The sequence below is a fragment of the Thermobia domestica genome, chromosome 8, assembly GCF_964235325.1.
Source record: "Thermobia domestica chromosome 8, izTheDome1.hap1.1, whole genome shotgun sequence".
Classification (NCBI taxonomy): domain Eukaryota; kingdom Metazoa; phylum Arthropoda; class Insecta; order Zygentoma; family Lepismatidae; genus Thermobia; species Thermobia domestica.
The window spans coordinates 39823346-39848299 of NC_137461.1; the positions used below are offsets into that span (position 1 = coordinate 39823346).

The window sequence follows — 24954 nt, forward strand, 5'->3', positions numbered from 1 at the left end:
ATGGGCATCCCATTTTCCGGTGACTAATTTTCTCTGAAAACTAGATTATTGTCATCTTCGGCTGTTTTTTTTAATGGCCTTGTAGTGGCCAAACGGTTAGTAATTGGTGGTTGTGCCCATTGAGATTTTTCCTCAGAATCACAATATCCATAAAGATATCACGGTTTCAGTCATTTTCACCGAAATCCGGAATATTGTTATCTCCGGCTGTTCTCAAATAAGTGGCCCTTTAGTGGCCTAGTAATTAGTGATTGGTGGTTGTGGCCATTTAGACTATTTCTCAGGATCCCAACATCTACAACATATCATGGTTTCAAGCAATTTATACGAAGTCCAATTTCCACAAAGATTGTGCGGGGTCCTTTTGTTAAGAACGGCTCAAACCTCTTCCGGACAACCGAACGCCCGCTGGCCCCCTAAAATTTTCACGGTAGACTTGCAAATGAACTATAATATAGTGATGAACTATAATATGGTTGGTTCGGGCCCCCCTAACTTCAGTCGGGCCCCCCTTCATTTTTGGGCTGGCTATGGGCCTGCGCCCAAGTCGAGTAAAGACGAGCTTCGCTCCAATAATAACATTTATTTTTGTTGGCAGAAGCATGATTTATGATTTGATTTATCAGAAGAGAAATTTATCTGTTTTTCTCCATTAGCACGTATTTTTATTACTACCACCTCATTTTCTAAGATTGAACAGGAAAGAATAAAACATCAAAAATTTATTACAGAGTAAGAACGGAAACAGTTTTTGTAATGTTTTTTTTTTTTTTTTTTTTTTTTTTGCATCTTAACGGAAATTGAAGGACCTAATTATATTATACTGTCTTTTTTGTTTTATTTTTCCTCTTAGAATTCATTACGGAAAAAACAAAACATGTGCAATACTTAATTGAAATTTGCCATTAACAAAACAATCTCTTCTGTTGCGTTGATGAAGTTGATAATAATAGTAATAATAATAATGATAAGTCATCTGCAGGTTCCACATATGAGTGGTCAAGCACTATTCCTCGTAACAAGTTTCATTTCCTTCTCAAAAGCAAGGTTAATAGCAAAAACTAAGAAGAATTCATCTTTACACAAGGAAGAACTTCAAAACAAAACAATCAAGAACAGAAAAAAGAAAAAACAAGTGATGATTGTTGCAAATGGTTAAGCAACAATTCAGGTGAAAACTGCTAAAACTAATAACGTAACATATTTCCTTCAAGGATTTCTATAAAGTATAAATATAGGACGAGCTGAAATTAATGCCATCAAAAAAGAACTCGGACTCAACGTGCAAAATATACAACACGAGATTTTCTATACAAAATGTTCGCTAAGGTAAGGCAATTTTTACTATAATATATTATACACTTCCCAGAGGTATTAAAAGGTGGTAGTTACAGGTTAGTTTTGGATTTTTACTCTTTCTTTATTACTAATTATGCAAAAATAAATACATTTCATTAAATTCTTTTTAGATAAAAATTTCAGCTCAGAAAATATAGTGCAAACAGAAAATGAATTATACAACTCCCGAAAAGTAACTGTCTTTTGCACTAATCAGCAGAGGGATCTTGTGCAAATAACTTAGTGAGAGAATAACTTCCAAATATGTTAAATTACAGCTATCGCCAAGGCTTCATACTTCTAAAAAGTTAATAGTTCTTAACGCTAGAGCATGGTTATAAGTTGGGATATATAGACCAAAGGAAGGATCGGCTAAGCTGCCGTAGATGGCAGCCCAAGATAAGACCCATATGAACCTGTTTTCAACATTGTATTACTACTTCTCTGTACTTACTTTATTATACCTAACCTACAACTACCCGTGTTTCGTTACAGGCCTTCCCTCTGCCGTGTCGCGACAAAACGCTGTAACTTGAGTTACATTGTTTTGTCGCTATAAGCTTTTTTGAATTACCCGCCACCGATATTTATGTGCACCAGGCCCAGCATTGCGCTGAGTCAAATACTTTTGAAAATATACCAAAGAGAATTTCGATGTAAGTAGGAAATTAGCCGGTCTGTGGCGACTTTACGGCTCTTTTTCTCAAAACTGCTCTGCCAAAGTTACAGCGTTTGGTCGCGACAGGGCAGCCCTATTCACTGTTAATCATAAACATTTACTATTTTCATCCTTCCATTGCTCTTTGATACATTCGTATACATTCACGTAACATTACTGCCTCGAACTGTTAAGTGTTGCAAACTACGCACTACCCAGAATTACTAGGTATTACGTAGCTATATAAACTTTTTTAGTGGTGTTTGTTGGTGCAATTTCCTATCAAAGAAATTTTGCTAGGACATCAAAAGTAATAAAACGCATACAAAAATACTTCTTCCCTGTGTACTACCAACTCAATAGGTGAATACTTACATTCGCAAAAAATAAACTTCTTTCAGCATCAGATGTAGGCAACTTTTACTGCCTTAGAAAGTGTTTCTTAAATATTAAGAGGAGCAGATTGACTTCACAAGGGTTGAGTATAAATGCAGTGTGTGTGGATGTATGGTATAAGAACTACAGTGCATTAAGCATAAACCAACTTGTGCTAGGTGGCCACTAAAAGCACGAATGCTATCTAACCGAGTCCGGGCACGAGCAGCAGCGAGGGGGTGCATCCGTAGGGAGCAGGAGCGTCATGGACGGTGGGTATACGCATAAATGAGGATTCTGGAGAAACACTTCATACGGCATAAAGCAAATAGATTGTGTCGCAAAGCTTTGCGACACTTGCATTATCAGTTTGCACACTATATTTACATAGCACTTTCTTTCAACATGTCTTTCTTATTGGGTATTATGTGGTACAGTGCACACTTTTCACTTCCTACTTCTATATTATTATGCATTTAATGCAGGGATGCAAATAAGTAACAAAATTTTACTAGCCCAAGAAAAATGCTACTAGCTCACATTCCACATCCCAATTGTGACTTTTACAGTTTTTACTGTTTTAAAGCTCGCCCGCACCGATGAAGCACTCGCTCCGGGCGAGTGGCCCAGCGGTTATTTGCATCTCTGATTTAATGTGTAACACCCCAATATTTTTCTCCTTTAACCTTAATACAAAATGAATGAAATACAAAACTTTTTCCGTGTACTTTCAATATTTATGCTCTCATAATATATGGGATATCACCCAATATTTTTCCCCATTTCACTACATTTACCTCAGATGCAAATCACCTCTTACTAGTTTCCCCTCTAAATTTATCAATTTCCCTCCATTACAGCAGGATACACATCCTTCTTTAGTAAATAACATAGTGGATTTGAAACATTGTCATGTTATACTCTACTGCTTGTTTAATTGAAATCGTATCATTCAGCGAACTCATATAGTGGAAATTTTAACTTTCGTACTTAACCTACACTGATGATCATTGTTTTCTATCTTACTCTCATGTTGACATTTCGCCTGATTCTGTGCATTCCTCCCTGAATTTTGTATCTCGGGGCCTCAATCTACGGTAGTTAACCCGAAGGATCTTAATAAAAAGATACAATTATGTGCATGATTGTAAAACGTCACATCTTAATTTGGGAAAATGAGGGAACCAATAAACTTGTAAACATAAAACTTGATACTGTACAAGAATTATGCTGCATATTTAGATGAAAGTGGTCCTGTATTACAATGTCATTAAACTTTTCATTCTGAAACTAGCATGAAGAAAGTAAATAGTATGACTAATGAGATATGCAGCTTTAGTTGTCAAAAACTCTTGAATTTTAATGTCTGTTTAACTAAAATATTAGCTAAATATAAGGCACAAATAGACAATCGATATATATTAACATCGATTTGAACAAACTAACATTTTTGAGCCTAAGCTCTCATGTATACACGGATAGAAAAATTGAACGCATTTAAAAGGAAATTCCATAGATTATGGCTACAGGTGGCTTTTGTGGCACTACTCCTGCCACAGCAGAAACTCCACACATTCCGGCTACAGACGGCTTTTCTGGCACTACTCCTGCCACAGTAGAAAGAAATTCCACACATTCCGGCTACAGGCGGCTTTTCTGGCACTACTCCTGCCACAGCAGAAAGAAACTCCACACATTCCGGCTACAGGAGGCTTTCTTGGCGCTGCTTCTGCCACGGCAGGAAAGCTGTAATCCTAAAAAGTTCCTGTTATGATGCAATTTTTTAATAAATTGTTTAATGTCCGAAATATAACCAGATAATGTTTATCAAAGTACTACAAAAGCATGATTTTCTGTATCCTGCACATACCAACAGCATGGCAGCTTAGTGGTAGAGTGCTTACTTAGGTGTGTATGTGAGATTCATGGTTCGATCCTCGACCAAGTAAGTTTGTGGTGGACAACACCGTGTCTATGGGTTTCTTCTGGGTACTCTCGTTTCCTCCCACTTTCTCATTCCACCAATTCTTCCATCATCACTCACTTGCTCTAACCATCCGTCTCCTTATTTTAATAAGACAATCATGGGATGTTAAACTGAAAGATTGCATTTCTCATTTCACAAACAGTCAAAAGTTTGATATTCACTTCCTTAGTGGAGTTAGTAGAAACCAACCATTTCCGGTTTTAACGTTGACCACGGTTTATAACGGTAATAGGTATTAACAAGAATTTTAGAAATAATCCAAAAACTGGACCAAAGATTGCGATCTTGACCAAGAATTTTATTAATGACCCAAAAAATGCATCAAAAGATTTCTACAATAGGCCAGTAATTAGTTTCTGGATCAGGAGCCACAACATTTTTGAACGGCCCCTAAATCGAGTTTTTGTATGTAGAAGTGGGTCACAGTAAATCTTTCTCGCGCACCTCTTGTTAGCTGTCAGATTTCAAAGAAATCATACGTGTGCAGATTACTCAGAAACTTTTAATTTTCGACTCCCAGTTCATATAGGTGAAGATGTTCTAAAATACTTGTAGAATATCCCCTTCCAAGGAATTACTAGTCACTCCGTATATATATGAATTTTTAAATAGGGCACACATTAGTTACTAAGTAAACGTTGTCAGTGTTGTTTCACCCGTATATATATATATATATATATATATATATATATATATATATATATATATATATATATATATATATATATATATATATATAGGGTGTTTGAAAACAACACGGACAACGTTTACTTAGGAACTAATATGTGCCCTATTTAAAAATTCATGTTTCAGAATCCTAAGGTACTTACGCAACAATTTTGAATGGGGGAGTTTGGCTACCGGGATATAATTTGAAGTGCCCCCCAACTACCTCTATAAAAATTGTTGCAGGATTCTCAAATATGGTTACTTGCATAGGGCACATATTAGTTTCTAAGTGAAGTTTTGACACGACTACGGCAAGTCTCATAGTTTGGGAGCTATGGACCTTTAAAATTCATTTTTTCATGTTTTCGGCAACATATAACTCCGAAAAGAAGCATTTGTGCACCCAGGTTGGTCTATATATATATATATATATATATATATATATATATATATATATATTTGTCTTATCTTGGTGTTAGGAATCACCTCCCAAACGTTGTAAGTGTGGTTTTGACATATCCTATATATACACCCTGTAACGCTATAATCAATACTTTCCGGCGTCCAGATAGACTAATTAACTGAGTTTTGTTAGAAACTTTTACAATTGATTTAGTAGATTGTTAGGAGCTGAGGAGACATGGAGCCTGAAATGTTTTGTTGGAATTAGCGAAGAGAAGTACTTCAAAGTCGAAAGTCCTAACCGTGTGGACTTCCCTTCATTGTGACCCTGGTGCAGACAAAACATTATGATTTTTTAAAAAATTGTTCGCTTTAGTTTATAGTTTTAGTACAGAATTATTGAAATTAATTATTCTAAATTATTTCCTTTGTACAAGCCAAACTCCCATAGAAGTTTCGTTCGTTGTAGACACTCAGTATGGCTATACGTTAACTTCATATCAACAAGTTTAAGGATATTTTACGGTTCTTAATTTGAGGAAAGTTGTACCTCTAAAGGGGTATTTTACCTTTCACAAAAAACATTAAAAAAACCTATTGATTAAAGACGTAATAGTTATAATGGTAATAACTGTCAAAAAGAAACTTCTGAAAACAATTGCTTTATAAAATACACTAAACAATAAGAAACTAATCTGCTTAGTGGGGAGTAATCTGTATTCCTGGCTAATTATCAAAAGTTTGAGAAAACTCCACTAGAAAGTATATAACAATTTCTAATGAGGTGAAAACAAACTGGAACTAAAACAAAAAGGTATTGCTAACGACTGAACTGTGCTTGCCTAATACCCACAAAAAAAGTTACCCCTAAACTTTATAAAGAGTACCCAATGCTTATAGTCTTTCTCCATTTCTGTTTCTTGTTTTACTTTACCAAGAAAATCTCGTTATTAGTCTATATATTAAAAGTGTTTTCCCCCGGATATTCCTTTTCTCAAGGGCCCAGACTTAGCAATGTATCTAAATAGAACACATCTCTAGTCTAGTGGCTTGCGTGCACACACCTGTAGTATCGTTTCTAATGGAGAGCGTCGAACGTATTACGGTCTAGGAGAATCTATCGTAAAATATACGTCCATGTCTTGTACAACCACGGTACTCAAAAGTAGTATTACTCATTAGACGAGAAATTTCTTGTTTTGCCTCGAACATGAGACGAAAAGAACATTTTGAAATTTGATAGGGAACGAGCAGCGCGACAATTCTCTCGTCGTTTAGTAGGTGAAATTTTTTCCAGTCTCATGGATAACTAAATTTTAGATTTCAAACACTGTTTCAGTGTTTTTAAATCATTCGTAGTCTATACATTGCTAAAGAAATAATATTAACCTAATAAATAGCATTTATTGATATTTAAAGATAATCAAGTTATTCCATAATATACTTCAATAATAAATATTGTAACGTTTATTTGATAGGAATAATAATAGTCTGGGACCTTGCCTTCACCAATTTTATTATGAAATGATTTTTAATAAAATAATTAAGATAAAAAGGCCCTGTGTCCATCTTAAACACAAACTACACACACTTTCTTATAAGGCTATCTATAATCATTATTATAAATTAACTATTTTTTATTTTTTTATTTATGATTTCAGTTGGAATAGTAGTCTGAAGAAGGAAGTGATATACTTCCGAAACTGTAACATTTCTAGTTAATTTATAATAAAGATTATAGACAGCCTTGTAAGAAAGTTGTACCGGTATTTAGTTTGTGTTGAAAATAATTAATTACACAGTTTTTGCAATATAAATAAGTGTTTTTAATATTAGACCTCAGCGCATGTAAAATGGCATCGGTTTTGACGAACGTAGAGATTACGTTTGTACAGACCCCCTTTGCCCAATGCGACCTCCAAAGTATTGTAAAAGAAATCTCCTCAATTAAAGGAGTTGGTCTTACGAGGACACTGCCTTTTGCCCTATGAAGCTTTTAGGAGTATATTGTAGCTGGAAATCTCGTCCGCCCAATGCAGCTACAAGAAATTAGGTGAGGTGAGATCTTCCTTGTTCAATGCGACCTCGGGAGCAAGTGTTGTAGGTTATTTGATCAGTGCTCTACTGACAATTTGCTTCTCTATTGGACTTCTTTTATATGTAATTTCTGTGTGAGCCGTTCCTCATCGGGTTCCGTCGTGCAGGCTTTGTGTTTTTCTCTTTACTCCATGTGTTGTCTGCTTAAATTGATGGCTGCAAACAACAGTACGTGATCTAGGGTTGTGACATGTGCTTAAAGGAATAACACACGCTAAATGGTGGGGATCCTTACAATATGGTTTGAATGTTGTTATGTCACACGTTTTTTGGACCTCTTGTGATACTGAAGAGTTCTGGTAACTATGAAATTCAGAGCTAAAAAATCAGGCCACGTATGTTCGATATAATACGAGAAAATATTTCTCCTCTCGCCTTGCCACTATATCTGAATAGAACACCTAGTTGGTGTAGTGGTAACGTTTTGTTCTAAACTGATTGAGTCCGCACTGGTCCGCATGGGTATTGCTGTTTTGCAAATTTCGCATGGATTACATGTTTTTGAGGTCACTCATTCAGAATCTGGCATTAGTTTTTTCCTATCACCCTAGAATTAGTAGCAATTCACTAATTACGCTCGAACCTAATAGTATCTGTTTGCTATGTAGTTCATCAAGCGTTCAATAGAGAATAGGGCATATATTCCGAAATTGGGCGTCCGCTTTCGTCAAGTTTTTTCACTGTTATCTCGTTTCCACACTTTCTGCAATTTGTTATTAGGTTCATTAATCCGTGCTCTTCACAAACTTATAAAAGATTTTGCTCGTTATCAATGTATTCCTTCACAAATGTTAAAACTGCTAGTTCATTGCCCTTGTACATTCGCCATGTTGGTAACATAAATGCTAGTTTCTTTCCCACAATGCAACTGTTCGGTTACCTTGCGCCAAGTAGTTCCCTCCGCTCGCCATATAGTCCCATGTTTATAACCGCTTATATATAACAAATAAACAGATTTTTCGAGACTCTTATATACAGGGTGGCGCGTATTGTATCTACCAACTTCAAATGAAAATACAAAGGTGTGTTATGCAAGTTTTAATGCAAAACTGTTATGGAATATAAGTATATGGACTGGCAATTTGTACACTGTACAACACTTGTCGAAGGAGCTCACTAAACTTTAAAAATAACGTCCTGTAAATGTCCGCCTTTTTCCTGGATGCACTGCTGCAGGCGACGTGGGAAGGCATTCATCACACGCATTAACGTATCCTGTGGAATGGAACTTATCACATGACGAATGGCAGTCTTCAGTTCGTCAATTGTCTTCACGCGATTGGCAAAGACCCTTTCCTTAACATATCCCCAGAGGAAGTAATCAGGAGCTGTTAAATCTGGGGAACGGGATGGCCATGAGACATCGCCAAATCGGGATATCACGCGGTTTGGAAATGTTTCTCTGAGTATAGACATACTTTGGCGTGCCGTGTGTGCCGTAGCACCGTCTTGCTGGAAATAAACGTTATTGATCACACCCCTTTCCTGCAATTCCGGAATGAGAAACGTCTGTAACATATGGCAGTAGCGGTCGGAATTTACAGTTGTTGCATGTCCGGCGTCATCCTCAAAAAAATAGGGACCAATAATGCCACACATTCCAACTGCACACCATACCACAACTTTTGGGCTACCTTGAGGCTTTTCATGTAATGAACGAGGATTCTCCTGAGACCAATACCGGAAGTTTTGCTTATTAACATACCCAGTCAGGTGGAAGATTGCTTCATCGGACATCAAAAGTTGTTGGAGGAACAGTGGATCTCGGTTAATCAACTCAAGAATGTTCTGGCAGTTATTGAGTCTGTTTTCCTTATCAATGGCTCTCAACTCTTGTACCACCTGCAGTTTATACGGATGGAACTTCAAATCACCCAGCAAACGACCCAATGAACGTCGTGTCAAATGTAATGTTCGTGCATGTTGCCGTGCTGAACGTTTGGGACTGCGTTCCATCGCTACGCGCACTCGTTCCAAGTTTACATTTGTTCGAACACTTCGTCCACGACCTGGTGATTTCCGGTTCACAACACTACCTGTGGCCCGCCACTGTCTCACCCATCTCAGAATACTGTGTCTCTCGGGTATAGCAACATGGCGATCATCACTGTTTCGTCGCAGTGCCCGCTGAGCCTCACTGACAGAACCGGTTCGGATAAAGGCTTCCACCGCCGCAATTCGCGTCTGCACAGACCACCGCTCCATGGTAAACTAATTGCCAGAGGCCCTGCTATTCAGTGCCGTAAGCATGCGCAGCATTCGTACGCGCATTTGATCAGGGTTGCCAACTGCAACTGGTAGATACAATACGCGCCACCCTGTATTATCAAGCACACAAACGATCAAATTATCCATATATTTCCTGTAAATTTTAAAAATTTCGCTGGAAACGGACGCCCAACTTTGGAATTTAACCCGAGAATAGCAGTGCGCCTGTAAGCAATTATGCAGCTGACGTAGGTATGAGGAAACCAAATTAGTTACAAATGTAATCCATATAATTGACATTTATTTTTGTCTACAAATTAAATTGTACAAATTGCATAACAATATCCCAGACAATCTCTGGTATAAATTCTTTTATAAGTCATAGATTGATTTTCTCAGTTTATATATGAACAAATCAACTTGCGTAACATTAGGATTTTAGTTGGATTTGCTTCTTCTGTGATCCTGTGCTGTAGACAAAGAAGAAATGGCACGTAGTTGTAAATATAGCCCGAATGTGTTTGTTATATTTGCAGTGAATTTGTTCCTAAGAGACAACGGCAGTGGCGTATTTACGATTTTGTTTCGGGAGGGGCTTTGCTAAATTTCGGGGGGGATTAAGCCTGGAAGCCCCTCTAAATACTCCACTGGACAACGGAAATGCTCTTCGGAATTTGTTTAAAAGCATATTACGCTTTTTTCATATAAAACTGGTGGTCAATGAAAATCATAGGCTCCACATAAAGTGCGCTTTTCTTTTGTTGAATCTTTGAGAAATTGGAATAAATAAAAACAGGTGTCTATGCCGTTTTGAATTCCTGTGTTTTGTAGGGACCGAAGAATCATACTAGTGATTGTTACTTCTGCTATTGATAAACTGTTGACCTCAATGCTAGAAATAAAAAGAAGGTAATTTACCCAAATATTTAATCAGCTATAGGGCCTGTGGGTCATAGTTCGGACATTCCTATCCCAAAACCTTCATCACTGCTACAGTGAAGTGGTGATCCTAGTTCAGAAGCCTGACAAGTGACATAAAATATGGCAACTTTCAACCGCCTAGTGCTTCATCTCAGCCTATATTTTCACAAAATTATCTTGATGATTTCTTTCCGGACTTAAATCTGTCGGAGGAGTCAGCAGAAGTTCTTACTTCTAGGCTTCACAAAGGAATCTTCTGGCATCTGGAACGACATTTGCTCGGTGCAGACAAAGAACGACAATTTTCACCCTACTTTGTACAAGGAAGTCTTGTGCACTCTTATGATGTGTTGGATTTGCTTAATAAGTTAAGTTTTTCTCTACTTTCCACTAGCTGGAGACTGTTCATTCTAACAAAACAAGTTTAAAATGTGTCCTGTTACACAGTGAAAATAAGTATCCATCATAATACATTTCCATCCTTGTCCTATGGAAAAGGGAAAGAAGGGATACTTATTGGCTCCGATATACGAAAACTTATAGAAAACAGAGATTTTAAAGCAGCAATGAATCCAGCAGAAAGAGATGCCTGGGTAGTATTCAAAAGTGTAGCAGAATTTTCTCGGTAACTACAAAAGTCCAGATTATAAGAACATTGTAGATACTATCTTGAAATTTCAAGAACTTGGGTGTGACATGAGTATTAAGATACATGTCTTGCATTGACATCTGGATTACATTACATAAAATCTTGATCAAGTAAGTGAGAAGTAAGACGAGAGATTTTACTAGGATATGAGAGATATGGAGTATAGATACCAGGGTAGGTGGAGTGTTAGTATGATGGCGGACTATTGTTGGAGCATAAACAGACAAATGGAGGAAGAAAAGCATAAGAAACTCACCAAAGCTTACAGAAAAAAGCGTTTGAAAAACAACTGAGAAGTATTTGTTTGTCTTACATATTCGTCAAATGTAGGGTTGCATATACGAGAGTGAAATAATTTTTGTAGGTGAATGTATTTATAGTCATTCATATTTACATTTCAGAACAGAGACCTGTATAGTTCCTTCGTATTTCTGTTCCTATATATAACATATACATACACATTTTATGGTATTGAGTTGGATTTTCAGACTCAATTTGCTGAAAAACCTAGGGTGATGAAAAAACGGACACCATTTTCGGAATGGGCGAGTCAAGAACTATTAAATTCAATTATCAAAACGAAAACAACTTTCAAATGGTTTTCATTCGCAGCCCTGTGTAATGGAAGGATACAAACTCATAAGAAACTTATATATGAACCAATAAGATGTTATAATAGGGGAAGAAATGACCGAGGAGAGTGCATTTAGAAGGGGAGCTCGAGAGACATGTTGTCTCACGCCAATGTTATTTAATATCTATCTACAAGAGAAAGGGAAAACTGTATAATGAAGATTATGTTCTTGTAGAAGGTGGAATGATTAAGTTGTATACTTGTAGCGGAATCTCAAAATACAATTAATAAGATGTTAAAGAATTTGAGGAAAAGCTGCGAAAAATACGAAAGGGAAATAAACGTTAGAAATACAAATGCAATGGTGATGGGTACGAAGCGTTGGGTATTTAATATAGAAGTGATAGAAGGTACTAGGTGACTAGTTCTCGGTAGCTCGGTAATATTATTAGTAAGGGCATGAGGCACGAACGAGAAATAAAATCAAGGATAGAAATGTCAAAAGAATCATTTAGGAAGAAAAAAGTTCTTAGGCTCCCTTCACACTAGGATTTTGTGAGCCTGAGCCGCTCACGTGAATCTCTTGTGTGAAGGCATTGAATGTTTCTGAGCCGCTCAAAAGATCGTAATACCAAAATGGCAGCTATCCAAGAGCCAGAAGAAGCTGCAGCTTTAGCCTTGGCGATAAATTGAAAAATAGGAAAATAAGATATACAACAATTGGATTTATCCTATAAATCGATCAAAATTGGAAGAATGTTTATTTTAGAGTCTGTTTTCTAAACTGAGAGAAGATGGAAGAACATTTTTCAGTTACTTCAGGATGTCTGCATATTCGTTTGACAAACTTTATAATAGTATAAAGTGTGCATTTCATCAGAGTAACACCAAAATGAAAAGAAAATCAACATCAACACTTTTCTTCATTGCAACTGAGTTCACGCTGACATGCGAAGGATCTTCATATTACAGTGTGTTATTTTCTTACCCAACTACTGCTTCAGCCAACTACTGGCGAGGTGATCTTCATAGCAGCTCAGAGCCGCTGCTCTCTTGCACCGAAATGCTATGTTGAAGGCCTATATTTAACACAGTGTAAAACTAGTAGCTGCAGCTCACGCCAGCGGCTCAGAGGATCCTAGTGTGAAGGCTATCATATTTTGTCGGTCCTTGAACAAAGAGTTAAAGAAAAGAGGCTCACAGAATGTTCTACTATGAGTATTGTGTTCAAGGAGGTAGAAACATGGAAGAAAAAGTATAGGTGAAAAAAGCTGAATGGTGTCAATATGTTGGTATGGAGAAGAATGGAGGGAACGGAAGATCAACCAGGAAATATTAGAAATCATACGGAACAAGAGAACAATATTTATGATATAACTTAAAAGAGGAACGGAAACTGTTTGGAATATTGGCTGAGAGAGCTATAACATAAGATACATTTTAGAAGCTACAGTGCAAATTAAAATAGGGAGTGAGGGAGAGACCGAAAGAATCTACAATTCTAGAGAAGTATTGAAATAGAAAATTCCTTTGTGAATGTGAGGAGGTTAGTTGAAGACCGTGGTTGTTTTGTTTTTAGTTTCCAACAAAAGAACAACCAGTAAAGTTTAAATAACAATAATGACAATATTGATCCAATATACATTATGCATCATCACAAATCTATATTGCCATTACGGTTTCCTCGTTACAATAAATAAATTAATAAAAAATGCCAAAATGGAAACATGTATCTAAGCGTTTACCCTACGGTAGTGTGTACAGTTTAGATACGCATTGTTCCGATGTTGCTTCTCACATGTCAGTAAAGGCAAATATATTTGTATCATCTTTACTAAGGATTGGAGAAAAGATAATCAGAGAATCACTTGGGTTAAGAAAGTGTGAACTCTAGTCTGAAAAGCTAAAGAGACAATTAGTTTAGTGTTTATCCAATGATTAGACAGCTCAATTCGCACATTGTGGTCGATTCGGTCTCTTATCCCCTACACACATACTGTATTGCGGTTTGAGAAATTCACGACACTCAGTGGTGCTATTCAACTGGTTCGGTAGAACCTGTTGTTAAAACATTTCCAGTTCACAGAACCGTTTGTTATGACTAGACACACAGTAAATTTTATCCAGTTATACCCAGAAACAAGAAATTTTAGTTTAACTATCTTAGTTTTTAGAAATTCTTACAGCTACAGGATTAAACATATGATCTCCTAGAATAAAGTATATATATAAGAATATAAGTGTTTGTTTCTTAATCTCGAATGTTCAGATATCAAGAATAAGAAGATATCAAGATCACATGATCGTAGTGGTGAGGGTTATTTGAGGTAGACCCCAAAATCCGCCAAATCAATTTCGCTTAATTTCGAGTAATCTCGCAAAACGTGCAGTGAAGCTCCATATACACACGTACAAAGTCTCATATTTGAAGTAGTTTTTTTAGTATAAAATATTAAGCTTTTAAACAAAATTCTGTTTCAATGGAATTCCTTTAAACTAAACATTTAACAAGCAATATATAACTCAATTTCGGTTAAAAAAAGAAAAAAAGTGGATTTGGCGGCTTTTGATTCTAGGCACCTCATTTATAGTTGAAACGCATATATACCATTATAAAAAATTGTCAACCCATTGATGCGTCACATCACCTTGTATTGGGATGCTGTGTAGGGATCTCTTACTTGTCACTCGTGGTATCCAGAAAAGAATGACTTTTGTCTGCCTTGTATTTGTTTATTTTCGAAGAGAGTTACATTTATCAATCTCCATCCTTCCCTCTTCTCTCTCTCTCTCTCTCTCTCTCTCTCTCTCTCTATATATATATATATATATATATATATATATATATATATATATATATATATATATATATATATATGTATGTATGTATGTATGTATGTATGTATGTATATATATATATACTGAACATGTTTAAAAAATTTAGAATAACACCATTGACGACACATCATTTCATTTCTTCAGAACTCTTCCTGTGGTCGTGGTCCACAAGTTGAGAATCACTACTCTATCCCCTTATACAAAACCCATTTAATTATGATTTCTGAACCAGTAATCTAACTGACCTTTTTTCCTAGAAGTTTTACCGTTGAAGCAACATCGACACATGTATGTAGTAGTTGAGAGGTAGATTTCCTTTAAAAATGAGATAATCCAAATCTTCATTGACAGTAGCTCTTAATTGAATCATCAATATTAACAAGTAAATTTTCCCTTCAATTTTGTAAGTATAATCTCGTCGGTATACACGATACGTACTCTAGATATATCTAATTGTTGAATGACATTATATAGGCAAGGCCGGGACGAAAGTTCACCCCCATCCTCAAGGGCTCTCGGAATTGAAAATGAAATGAAATGAAAACTTTTCGTCCAACTTTTATGCCGGCTAGGCTAAAGGAGACGATGATGATGAGTAATGAACAAAAGGGTGAAATGAAGAAAGTGAGAGGAAAACAGAAGAACCCCGAGAAACCCACGCACATGGTGTTTATTCACCACAAAGTTCAGTTGGCGGGAGCTGGGATTGAACCCGGGACCCCGAGCACCAGAGATGAACGCTCTACCACTGAGTCACCGCGGCCCCCAGGTCCCCGGAATTGAGTTAGACTCTACCGGGCCCGAGCTGTGGTCTCACCATGAGATTGAGTATATATATTTGCTTGGATGCATAGTATAGATGGGAAGATTCTTGCAAACTATGGGAGTTCCCTCCATAGGTAGGTATAACCAGGAGAGACTCGGGTTTCTGTGTCTCGTGCAGTGGGCATATTGCATTTCCTCCACGGGATTTGAGCCATATGGCCAAAGGTATAAATGAGTAACTAAAAGTTACATTATGCAACTACTGCACTCTTATGTGACAACTGGCCGGTCTCGAGTTATTGGCCTTTCAAGTAGTGCAACTGCGTCGTCGAAGGCGGAGAAACATTTCAGAGTAGACTACTAATCACTTCATAAGGTTTTTCTGTATTCGTCTTTACTAAAAAGATTTTGTTGAAAAATGAAGTATTTGAGCTTTATTTGTTGAAAGTTGAAACCAGACATTTCTATCTAAACTCTTAATACTTTTAGGATTGCAAAATATTTTTTGGAGTAATTATAAACTTCAAACCCCCAACCATTCAAAAAAAGAAAGAAAGAAGGAAGAACCAGCTAGGAACGTATCTTTTTCTTGGAAACTTAGGCCTATAAACAAAATCATAATACTTCTGAAATAAAACTAAATAACAGTGAATTTTTTAAATGTAAATCAATATGTGTGCTATCAAGAAAAAAGAAGATAAATGTCCTTCTAAGGCATGCTGGTTAACAGTATTTTATAGAGATTTTGTAAAAATGAATACTGCATGAGAATGTCTTTGAATACTTTCTTTTACAGAAAATTCCGAATATTTATGGAAAAAGCCTATCACGATTAATTTTAAATATTTTCCTGTACAAATTTTCAGTCACTCTGGAATTCAATTTTAAGAGGAAGGAATATCCTAATTATTTACGATGTAACATGCTCAATGCGAGGCCTAGACTTTTATTGTGAAAACTATATTTTATTGAAAATAAAATATTATATAAGAGATTATAAAAAATGTTTATTTTCTCTTGAACTCTCTATAGTACATTTTTTAATGTTATAATTTAAAGAGCTGGAAAGTAATATTTTGTCAATGAATTGTATTTCAGGTCTTTGTCCTGTTTGCTCTGATGGCCGTTTTTTCAATGGCCTTTGCAGCTGAACCGAAGACTCAAGATCTTAAGACAGACAATGCTTTTGGTCTTGGATACGGCCTTTGGGGATTGTATGGTAAGTAAATGCGACATTCTATAGTTAAACGAAGAGTTACACATAAAACGATGTACTATGAATCGTAAAACGAATATTGTAAATTTATTTGTCACTTAGTATGTTATTAAGAACAAGAAACAAAATGAAAATAAGAGATTTTCAACGAAATGTCTAAAATGGCCAATGTCTTTTATTTCTAAAAGAATAAATTGTTGGTTCTCTGTTATGTGTGTGAGGGTGATGAAAGGATCAAGTATGTCTATGTGTCGCGAGGGATACTCTTCAAAGTGTTGACGCCCTACAAAACTCCTGCCAAAACAACTTCGGTGAAGAGGAACAGTTATCAGAAGAGAGACTTCAGTGACAGCTCCCGCTGAGCATTAAAACGAATTGTCACTCAGAACCGTGGTGCAACTGCAGTGGCTCAAACAACACTTTCCACAACCTGTGTCAACAATCACAGTCCGACACGAGCTACATGAAATGGACCGGGGTTGAGTTGCAGGGGGAAACATCACTGATAAGGGACCACAATGTTTCCCAACCCGAACCTATGGTGCCGCTAAGATGCCACATGGCCACTGACGACTGGAAGCGTCTGATATGATAAGAAGAGTCATCATTTAGCTTACTTCAAACTATTTGCCATGTTTATGTCTGGCGAATGCTGAAAGAAGCGTCTGGTTCACGGTGTCTGCGACCAACCGTGAAACATGTCATTTGTGTTGTGGACCCTAACATTCTTGCTTTCAGTGAGTCCTGTGCGAACACTTGCTCATCGCATCACTACTCATGATTATGTAGGCATTTTAGGGTACCATGTGTATGCGATGCAAGAATGTTATAAAATAGAAGATCTGCCTATGTGTATCTTCATCCTATTCATTGAATGAAGCCAAAAAACAACCAAGCATCGTCACGTCTGATTAGCTACTAACGTTTCCACCATCGTCTGATTGGCTACTTTCCTTTCCGCCATGAATGTTGGCTCAAAATATTTGCGATCTTCTTGGGCAAAGTAAGCAGAGTGGGGATGGCGAAACTGTGACGTATGGCTTCAAGATTTTGTTGTAAAGACAGGTCCTCTATTTTATAACATCCTTTGGTTCGGTGGCTCAATTATTGTTTCAAGGTAATGAAGTCATATCGCAGGATGATAACGCACTCATTCACAGGAGTTATTGCGACGTGATTTGGAAAACACGGGGATGAAACTAAATGCCTTCCATGGTCTGCCCAATCCCCGGACGTGAAAAAATTGAACATCTATGGACTTTTTGGAGACACAAATCAAGTGCATACTTACGCCTCTATTCTTTGTCACGGAACGGAGCGATATACTGCACTCAGAATGATATAATGTTACAATTACTACCATTCATGATTTCTGTAACTCTATTCCACATCGCATCAGAATTGTTCTGAGGACATAAAGTGGTCCAATTCCAAATTAATCTGGTAAGTTGCACTTATTTGAAGTGTTTCCACTAAATTGCTAAGGATCTGTCTGTTATACGAAATAATTTCATGTCAGTATTTTCTTCTCACTTTTAAATTAGGCAGTGAATTTGTTATTCCTTCACTTCTCTACATAATCATCTTCTACATTTAAACGTTTGTTGTATCTGGTCACGAATAACAAATGTTTTAATTCTCATGTTATACTCTTCTGTCACCAGTTATTAAGCCAGGTGGTCTTATTTGAAGTTGGACTTAGTTGAAAATTGCACTTATTTGCACTTATTTGAAGTTGCACTTAGTTGCATTCTCTAACTTTTCATCACTTCCAAAGCGTTTACCGCCCAGAAACTCCTTCAGCTTAAGGAGAAAGTGGAAATCGCTAAGACAAAATCCACCAAAAGAACATACTTACGATCCCAAAAGACAGCTGCCATTACTTTTCATGTCAAGAGGGCATCTACAGGAATTTTATCGTTTTTTTTTTAATTTTTTTTTTATGAAGGGTGAAGCGGGTAACATATAACACCCAGGTCTCATCACCAATGACAAGCCGATCAAGAAAGGCGTCTCCATTTGCGTGATATCATTTCAGCAGTGGCGTATTTACGATTTTGTTTCGGGAGGGGGGATTTGTTATCTTTCGTAGAAGAGCTTTGCCTGGAAATGTGAAATTTCTACAAGATAAAGTAAGTAAGATTTCGGGGGGGCTTAAGCCCGGAAGCCTCCCTCTCTAAATACGCCACTGCATGTCAAGAATGTCAATGCTGAGTTCTCTGTTTGAATGCAGTAATCACCTGGGTTAATGAACTTGGGGCAGAAGGTATAAAGTGGGAATTCTGAAGCTCGTGAACATATAAGACAAATGTTTAAATGAAGGTGGTGATTATCTAGAGAAGTGAAGCTACATTCATGTAACAGAATTGTTTTTTTTGCAATAAATAATGTGTTTTTCATCTTATATAGCTAACGGTCTTTATTTTCATCTTATATAACTAAACGGTCTTTATTTTCATCTTATATAACTAAACGGTCTTTATTTTCTGAATGACTCTCGTCTATATGTATAACAGAAGCTGTAGTTGGTGACAAAATATAGACCTTTTCGATCGAATAAGTATAGTCAATTTAGAAACAAAGTATAGGAAACCCTGTCTGCATTACGAATGTACTTTATAGAGCAAATACGTAGTTGCTTCTATATATACACACAGTGTACGTACGTATGCATAGCAGACAATCTGTGAGGATAGATGAAATACGTACAATGTTCGATCATTTAGTTTTACGCATGAATGCTACAAAGAACCAACCAGCGAGTAATCACTGCTGATTATGCAATAGCCAATTAACAAAAAGCTCCACTGCCTTGGAGTGTATACGCAGTAATTACTGATATGCACAGTGGCCAGTAAACCCTTGCATAACGAGCTACGCAATTTAACTTCTCAAAACTTTCCGTGTGTGTCGGTTACAATATAGTTTGTGGTAGCTTGTTTTGTACTTAACATCATTTTTATATTTTAGTGCACTGATGACACAGTCATTTCTCTCCTCTCTTTGAAATGAATTGAATTTTAACGTAGATCTTTCTCGTAGGCATATAGCTATCTGGTTCAAGTGCGCATCTTTGGCGCGCGAGACTCTGGTTAGATTATCGTTCAGATGCTCATGTGGGTCCCACTAGTAGTAGATCCATGTTTCATACAGCCTCGTTTCTAAATGGGAGATGCTGAACTGCAGATCAACCAACCGGCAGCAATTTTAGCCAGTGTGTGAATTGACAGAGGATGCTAGGGACATCCCTCAAGACTAAAGTTTTTCTTCCTGCAGGTAAAGAAGCCAAACAGCAAAGCCGTTTTTATTTGAGTACATGTGAACTTTCGCCAAATGAACTTTGCGTTTCTCGGGACGGGCTTCAGCAAAATTTCATAAAACTCTTTAGACATTTTTGATTTTGATTTGATTTGATTCTGAGTTTAGCGTCACTTTAAGTGTAGAGTGACCACCTATAGCATAATGCGGGTTCCGAACTACATGAGCTGCCACCGGGAATCGAACGAGGTCTCTCACGCCAAAGGCGCGCACGGTAAAAGCTTAGCCACGAGGGAGCTTTTTATAGACATTTTTATGATAAAGTTTACAAGCAAATCAGAATTGCTCGTGTTTGTGTGTGATATCTAGGTGCATATAAGGGTGAAAATGATTTCCCTGGGGAAAATGTTCAACTCGGACATTGGTTTTAGCAACTGCAATTTTATTGGTTTTCTTCTTTAATTAAATTTGTTTTGCTTTCTCAAAATAAATTTTGTATTGTATATGAATATAATAATGCTTACATCATATTTGATTATTGATGTTAACATTATTTATACAAGTGCATTTCAAAAACTTACCGAACTGACAGAAAATATCGCATCTACGATAATAAGCCGTTCATGGCAATATAGTACCATCTTCGAAGAAATAATATAGTATATCGGTTTCAACTACCTGATTGAGTCAGTTCATTAGGAGCGGCATTTGAATTAGCCGCTATGCATTGAGTTTGCACACTCCGTAACAACACTCCAACCCAGTACAGTGTGGAGTGGGTGCTCAATATCCTCGAAGCCGCAGTCTTTTACTACCTTGGCAACAACAACCATGTGAACTGGAGCATTATCATGAACCATGCAAATTCAATGCATAGCGACTAATTTAAATTACGCTTTGAACTAACTGATTCAAATAGATATTTGTTATTATCTTTTCACTAGCTGGAATATCTGTTCTTCTCACAGGAAGGATAAGCTTTGCACAATATACATCATATTCGAAGGTGGAAAATGAGTGAAGTGAATATACAAGGAAAAGCAACGTCTTTGTCGTTGCTCCTGACAATTCAAATAGCAGCTCCTTCGGCTTTGCCCTTCTCAATATGATTATGTATTTGCGGGCATTCTTTAGTACTTATAGTAATTAGGTCTTTATTTGATGATCTGTACGTTATTTCCTGGTCTGTGCAATAGTTCAACATAAGTTCATACGTTGATTTGGGTATTTCATTTTTTTTTTCAACTGTTGGAAACGGGATAGCCAGCAAAGATTGTCAAAAGCTTTACTCATATCTATGTATATCACTACTTGGCATTTTCCTAATTCCCGTTTTTGAACCTGTTCCAGTATCCATTTAATACCTGTTCCGTGTTTGTTTTCTGAAGACCGTTGTAAGACGTCTTCCTCCGATTCCTTACAATTTTCCGACTTTTTTCTGATTAATTCTTCGAAGAGTTTTCCAACCATATTTAATAGAGATATTGGTCTATAGGCTCTCGAGTAATCGTTTCTTTTTCTTGAAGAATCACGAAGTTTGTTCTTTCCAACTTTCAGGTATTCGCTTTTGTTTTAGACACAAATTATATACCCTTTACAAGTATGACAACCAATCATTCATTTCTTCTTTGTATATATATGATTTTATTTAATCATGCGGCTTTCTTGGTTGTTTTCTTCGAAAAATTGTATATCTTCAATTGTAGTTTCCTTAATTACTTTGTCCTTAATCGGTAATACTTTAATCCAGCGTTTCCCAACCATTTTCAACTTGCGGCACACTATGGGTGTTACTTGGATTCTCGCGGCATACTTATAAATATTATTTGTAAATTTAAAATACAGCGGTATTTTTTCTGTGATTATTGATCTTCTCACGGAGAAGAAAGCTCTATCACTGGGTTTTCCCCACGGTAAATCATTATGCTTATTTTTCATTCTAATTTAAAAATAGAAAACAATTGCAATGAAATATTGAACTCAGGTTTTCAAAAATACGCTTTCTTTTTTTTTTTTAAAAAAAAATACTGTATACAACCTTTTACTAAGAAGAAAGATCACTAAATAACGAACGAACAAACAAATCTCTTATACTTTTAAAACACAAATGTAGGTAATTTGTCGAAACGATTGAATTATATTTTAAAGTTTTAAGTTACGAAATAGTCTGCAACAATAAAGAAGCAATAATGGTCATAACCATGATAACAGATACATTTTTCAACATTAGAAATGTACAGAACAGTAACACGGTATGACACTTAAAATTGTAGATTCATAGTAGAGGTTCATAGTAATGTGAAATACAAATATGCAATTTTTCCCTACGTTTTGCAATTTGATGGTTATAAAATGAATAATTTTGTTTCGATTCCTCGCAGCACACAAGTGTGCGCGGCACACCGGTTGGGAAACGCTGCTTTAATCTGATTCTTTGTGGGTTTTTGGTCTTCATCGTCATTTGATTGGTCGTATGGTAGATAACAGTTTTGTCATTATGTAGTTTATTGAATTTCACAACCGTTTGTTATCCCCATTGTCCATTTTTAGGACGGAAAACGTTGTCGATTTATTTATAGCTTCATTAATGATTTTCTAAAGTTGAGCCCACATATATCAAAATTCATGTGTTCTTTTCAGCATCATTTCCAGCTCTTTAGTTTCGATTTCTTCATTTTATTTTAATATTGGATGGCGTATTTATTTTTTGTACCAACCAGAAAAAATATTATTTAAAAAATGTAATTTTAAATTCAATAATAATAAAAAAAATAAAATAAATAAGTTGGTATTCTCTCAATGCGTCAATGGGTAACTCAAAATGCGAAGTTGGTTTTTTTGGATCAGATGAAGTCACATCCGACCAATTATTCAGAAGATTTGGAGAAGTTGCCCCAGGAATACGTCTCCTAAGCAAACAGGAAGCTTGTCTTCTAGGTTCTGCTCTCACAAAGGAAGCATTTACAACTGTGCTATCAAACAAAATATCCAAATTAGAATATTTTCTGTCTCATGTTGACTCGATTTCAGCACACGGAGCTTTTTTTCTTCTACGTGCTTCATTGTCAATCCCTCGCCTAAACTACTTTCTACGGTTCTTTCCATCTTGGAATGAGACTCCACTGCTGAAGAAATATGATCATATCCTCAAAAACGGTCTGGAGTCAATTGTGAACTGCTCCTTGAGTGACGAATCTTGGATGCAGGCTTCCTTACCTGTTGGATTAGGAGGCCTTGGTATTCAGCGAACCGTTGATATGGCGATTCCTACCTTTTTACCGTCCTACCACGGATCCCTTCGTTTAATCGAGGCTCTCCTTCCTCAAGGCTACCAGCTGGACCCAGATGGGATAGTTGAAGAAGGCTCTACCAAATGGATAAATATAACAGATTCGGACCTTCCAGAAATCAGCAAAAGAGGTTCTCAGGCATCTTGGTACACACCAATAGCAGTACATTTCCATAAACTTCTTTTCAATCCATTGCTGTTCCAGAGGATAAAGCTAGACGTCTTGCTGCGTTATCTCCCCATGCTGGTGCATGGTTAAATGCGTTACCTTCTCCCTAATTAGGTCCTCACATGTCTAATGAAACCTTTCGAATCGCAGTAGCCCTAAGACTAGGTTCAGCTGTTTGTGAGCCACATTGCTGTCCAGCTTGCGGGGATCAAGTTACCCAACGCGGCCTGCACGGCCTCTCATGCATGAAGAGCATAAGCAGAAACACCAGACATTCATCTGGTAATGATATCACTTTGCGAGCCCTCACGACTGCAGGAATTCCTTCGATTCGTGAACCGTCAGGCTGTTGTCATTCCGATGGTAAACGAACTGATGGCATGACATTAATACCTTGGATGAGAGGCAAATCTCTACTATGGGATTTTACATGTTCGGACACATTCGCCCATTCAAGCCTCCCATTGATCGTTGTGAATGCTGGAGAGGTTGCTAGACGTAGAGAGGCAGAAAAGGAAAGGAAATACAATAATCTCCTCGATAAATTTATATTTGCTCCAATATCTATCGAGACCAGTAGAGAATGGGGTTCTAGAAGCCTTGATTTTATCAGAGAGGTAGGCAGACGCATATCTATCGTTTCTGGAGATGTTCGTTCAGCATCCTTCTTATTCCAACGTATATCCATTGCGGTCCAACGTGGCAACGTTTCGTCAGTTCTTGGTACGTTGCCGCCTAGAAACGGACTGGAGGAGGTGTTTCTTCTGTAGTACAACAGAAACAAGCAAACAATAGAATTATAAAAATAATATATCAACGTTCAGAGAAATTTAGCAGTCTTTTAGGTTTAAACTTTAAATGTTGATCAATCCACCTGTAATATAATATTTATTCAAATTGCGTTTGCTCCTTAGAAATCATGTTTAAATTAAATCAGTTAATTTTATATTTTAGTATCTTAATATGTTTACTTCGTAGACAACAAAATTGAACAACTTTGATACAAAGGACGAATAAATAAGTTGGAATTTAAAAATAAGTGAATAGGTAAAACGGCTCGGTGCCTAGAATGACACTTTCACTGGCAAGATCTGCAGATTTTTCGTGGGAAGCTTCAAACCACACTCTTCCAAATCCATCACAGGCGGCACCACAATGGTTGTAGTAGGTGCAGCTGCACCCACATTAACTTCGATTTTCAGATTTTCTACGATAATCGTTTCTATTTTGTATATTTCTTGTTTCCTATTTTTGGATATATTTGAGTGACTTTCTTAAGTCTCTCGTAAGTTACTTGCTATCATATAGTGTTTTTCTGTTGTTTTTTTAAGTAAAACTTAGGGATTATTTTTGAGATCTTAAGGCGCAATAGTGCAGAGCGTTCTGGCAAGAATGTTAGGTTGTGTTGTCCCACCCTACCTGCACCCACATTACCAAAACCCTGGCGTCACCTATGAAATACATTGAGACTAATGTTTGAGAAAAGGTCAATGGTTCCTCGTAAGGAGACTATAGATAATATTTGGGTTGTTTTACCGTGT

The 24954-nt window shown here is 36.8% G+C and overlaps 1 long non-coding RNA gene across 1 annotated transcript in view; it reads left to right on the forward strand.

Moving 5' to 3' along the window:
- Positions 1–1240: 1240 nt before the first annotated feature.
- Positions 1241–24954, forward strand: part of LOC145691694 (uncharacterized) — a 30312-nt gene continuing 6598 nt past the window's right edge. The window contains exons 1-2 of the long non-coding RNA XR_014132498.1: positions 1241–1329; positions 16580–16700. This is a non-coding gene — a long non-coding RNA (uncharacterized LOC145691694). The remainder of the gene's footprint in view (positions 1330–16579; positions 16701–24954) is intronic.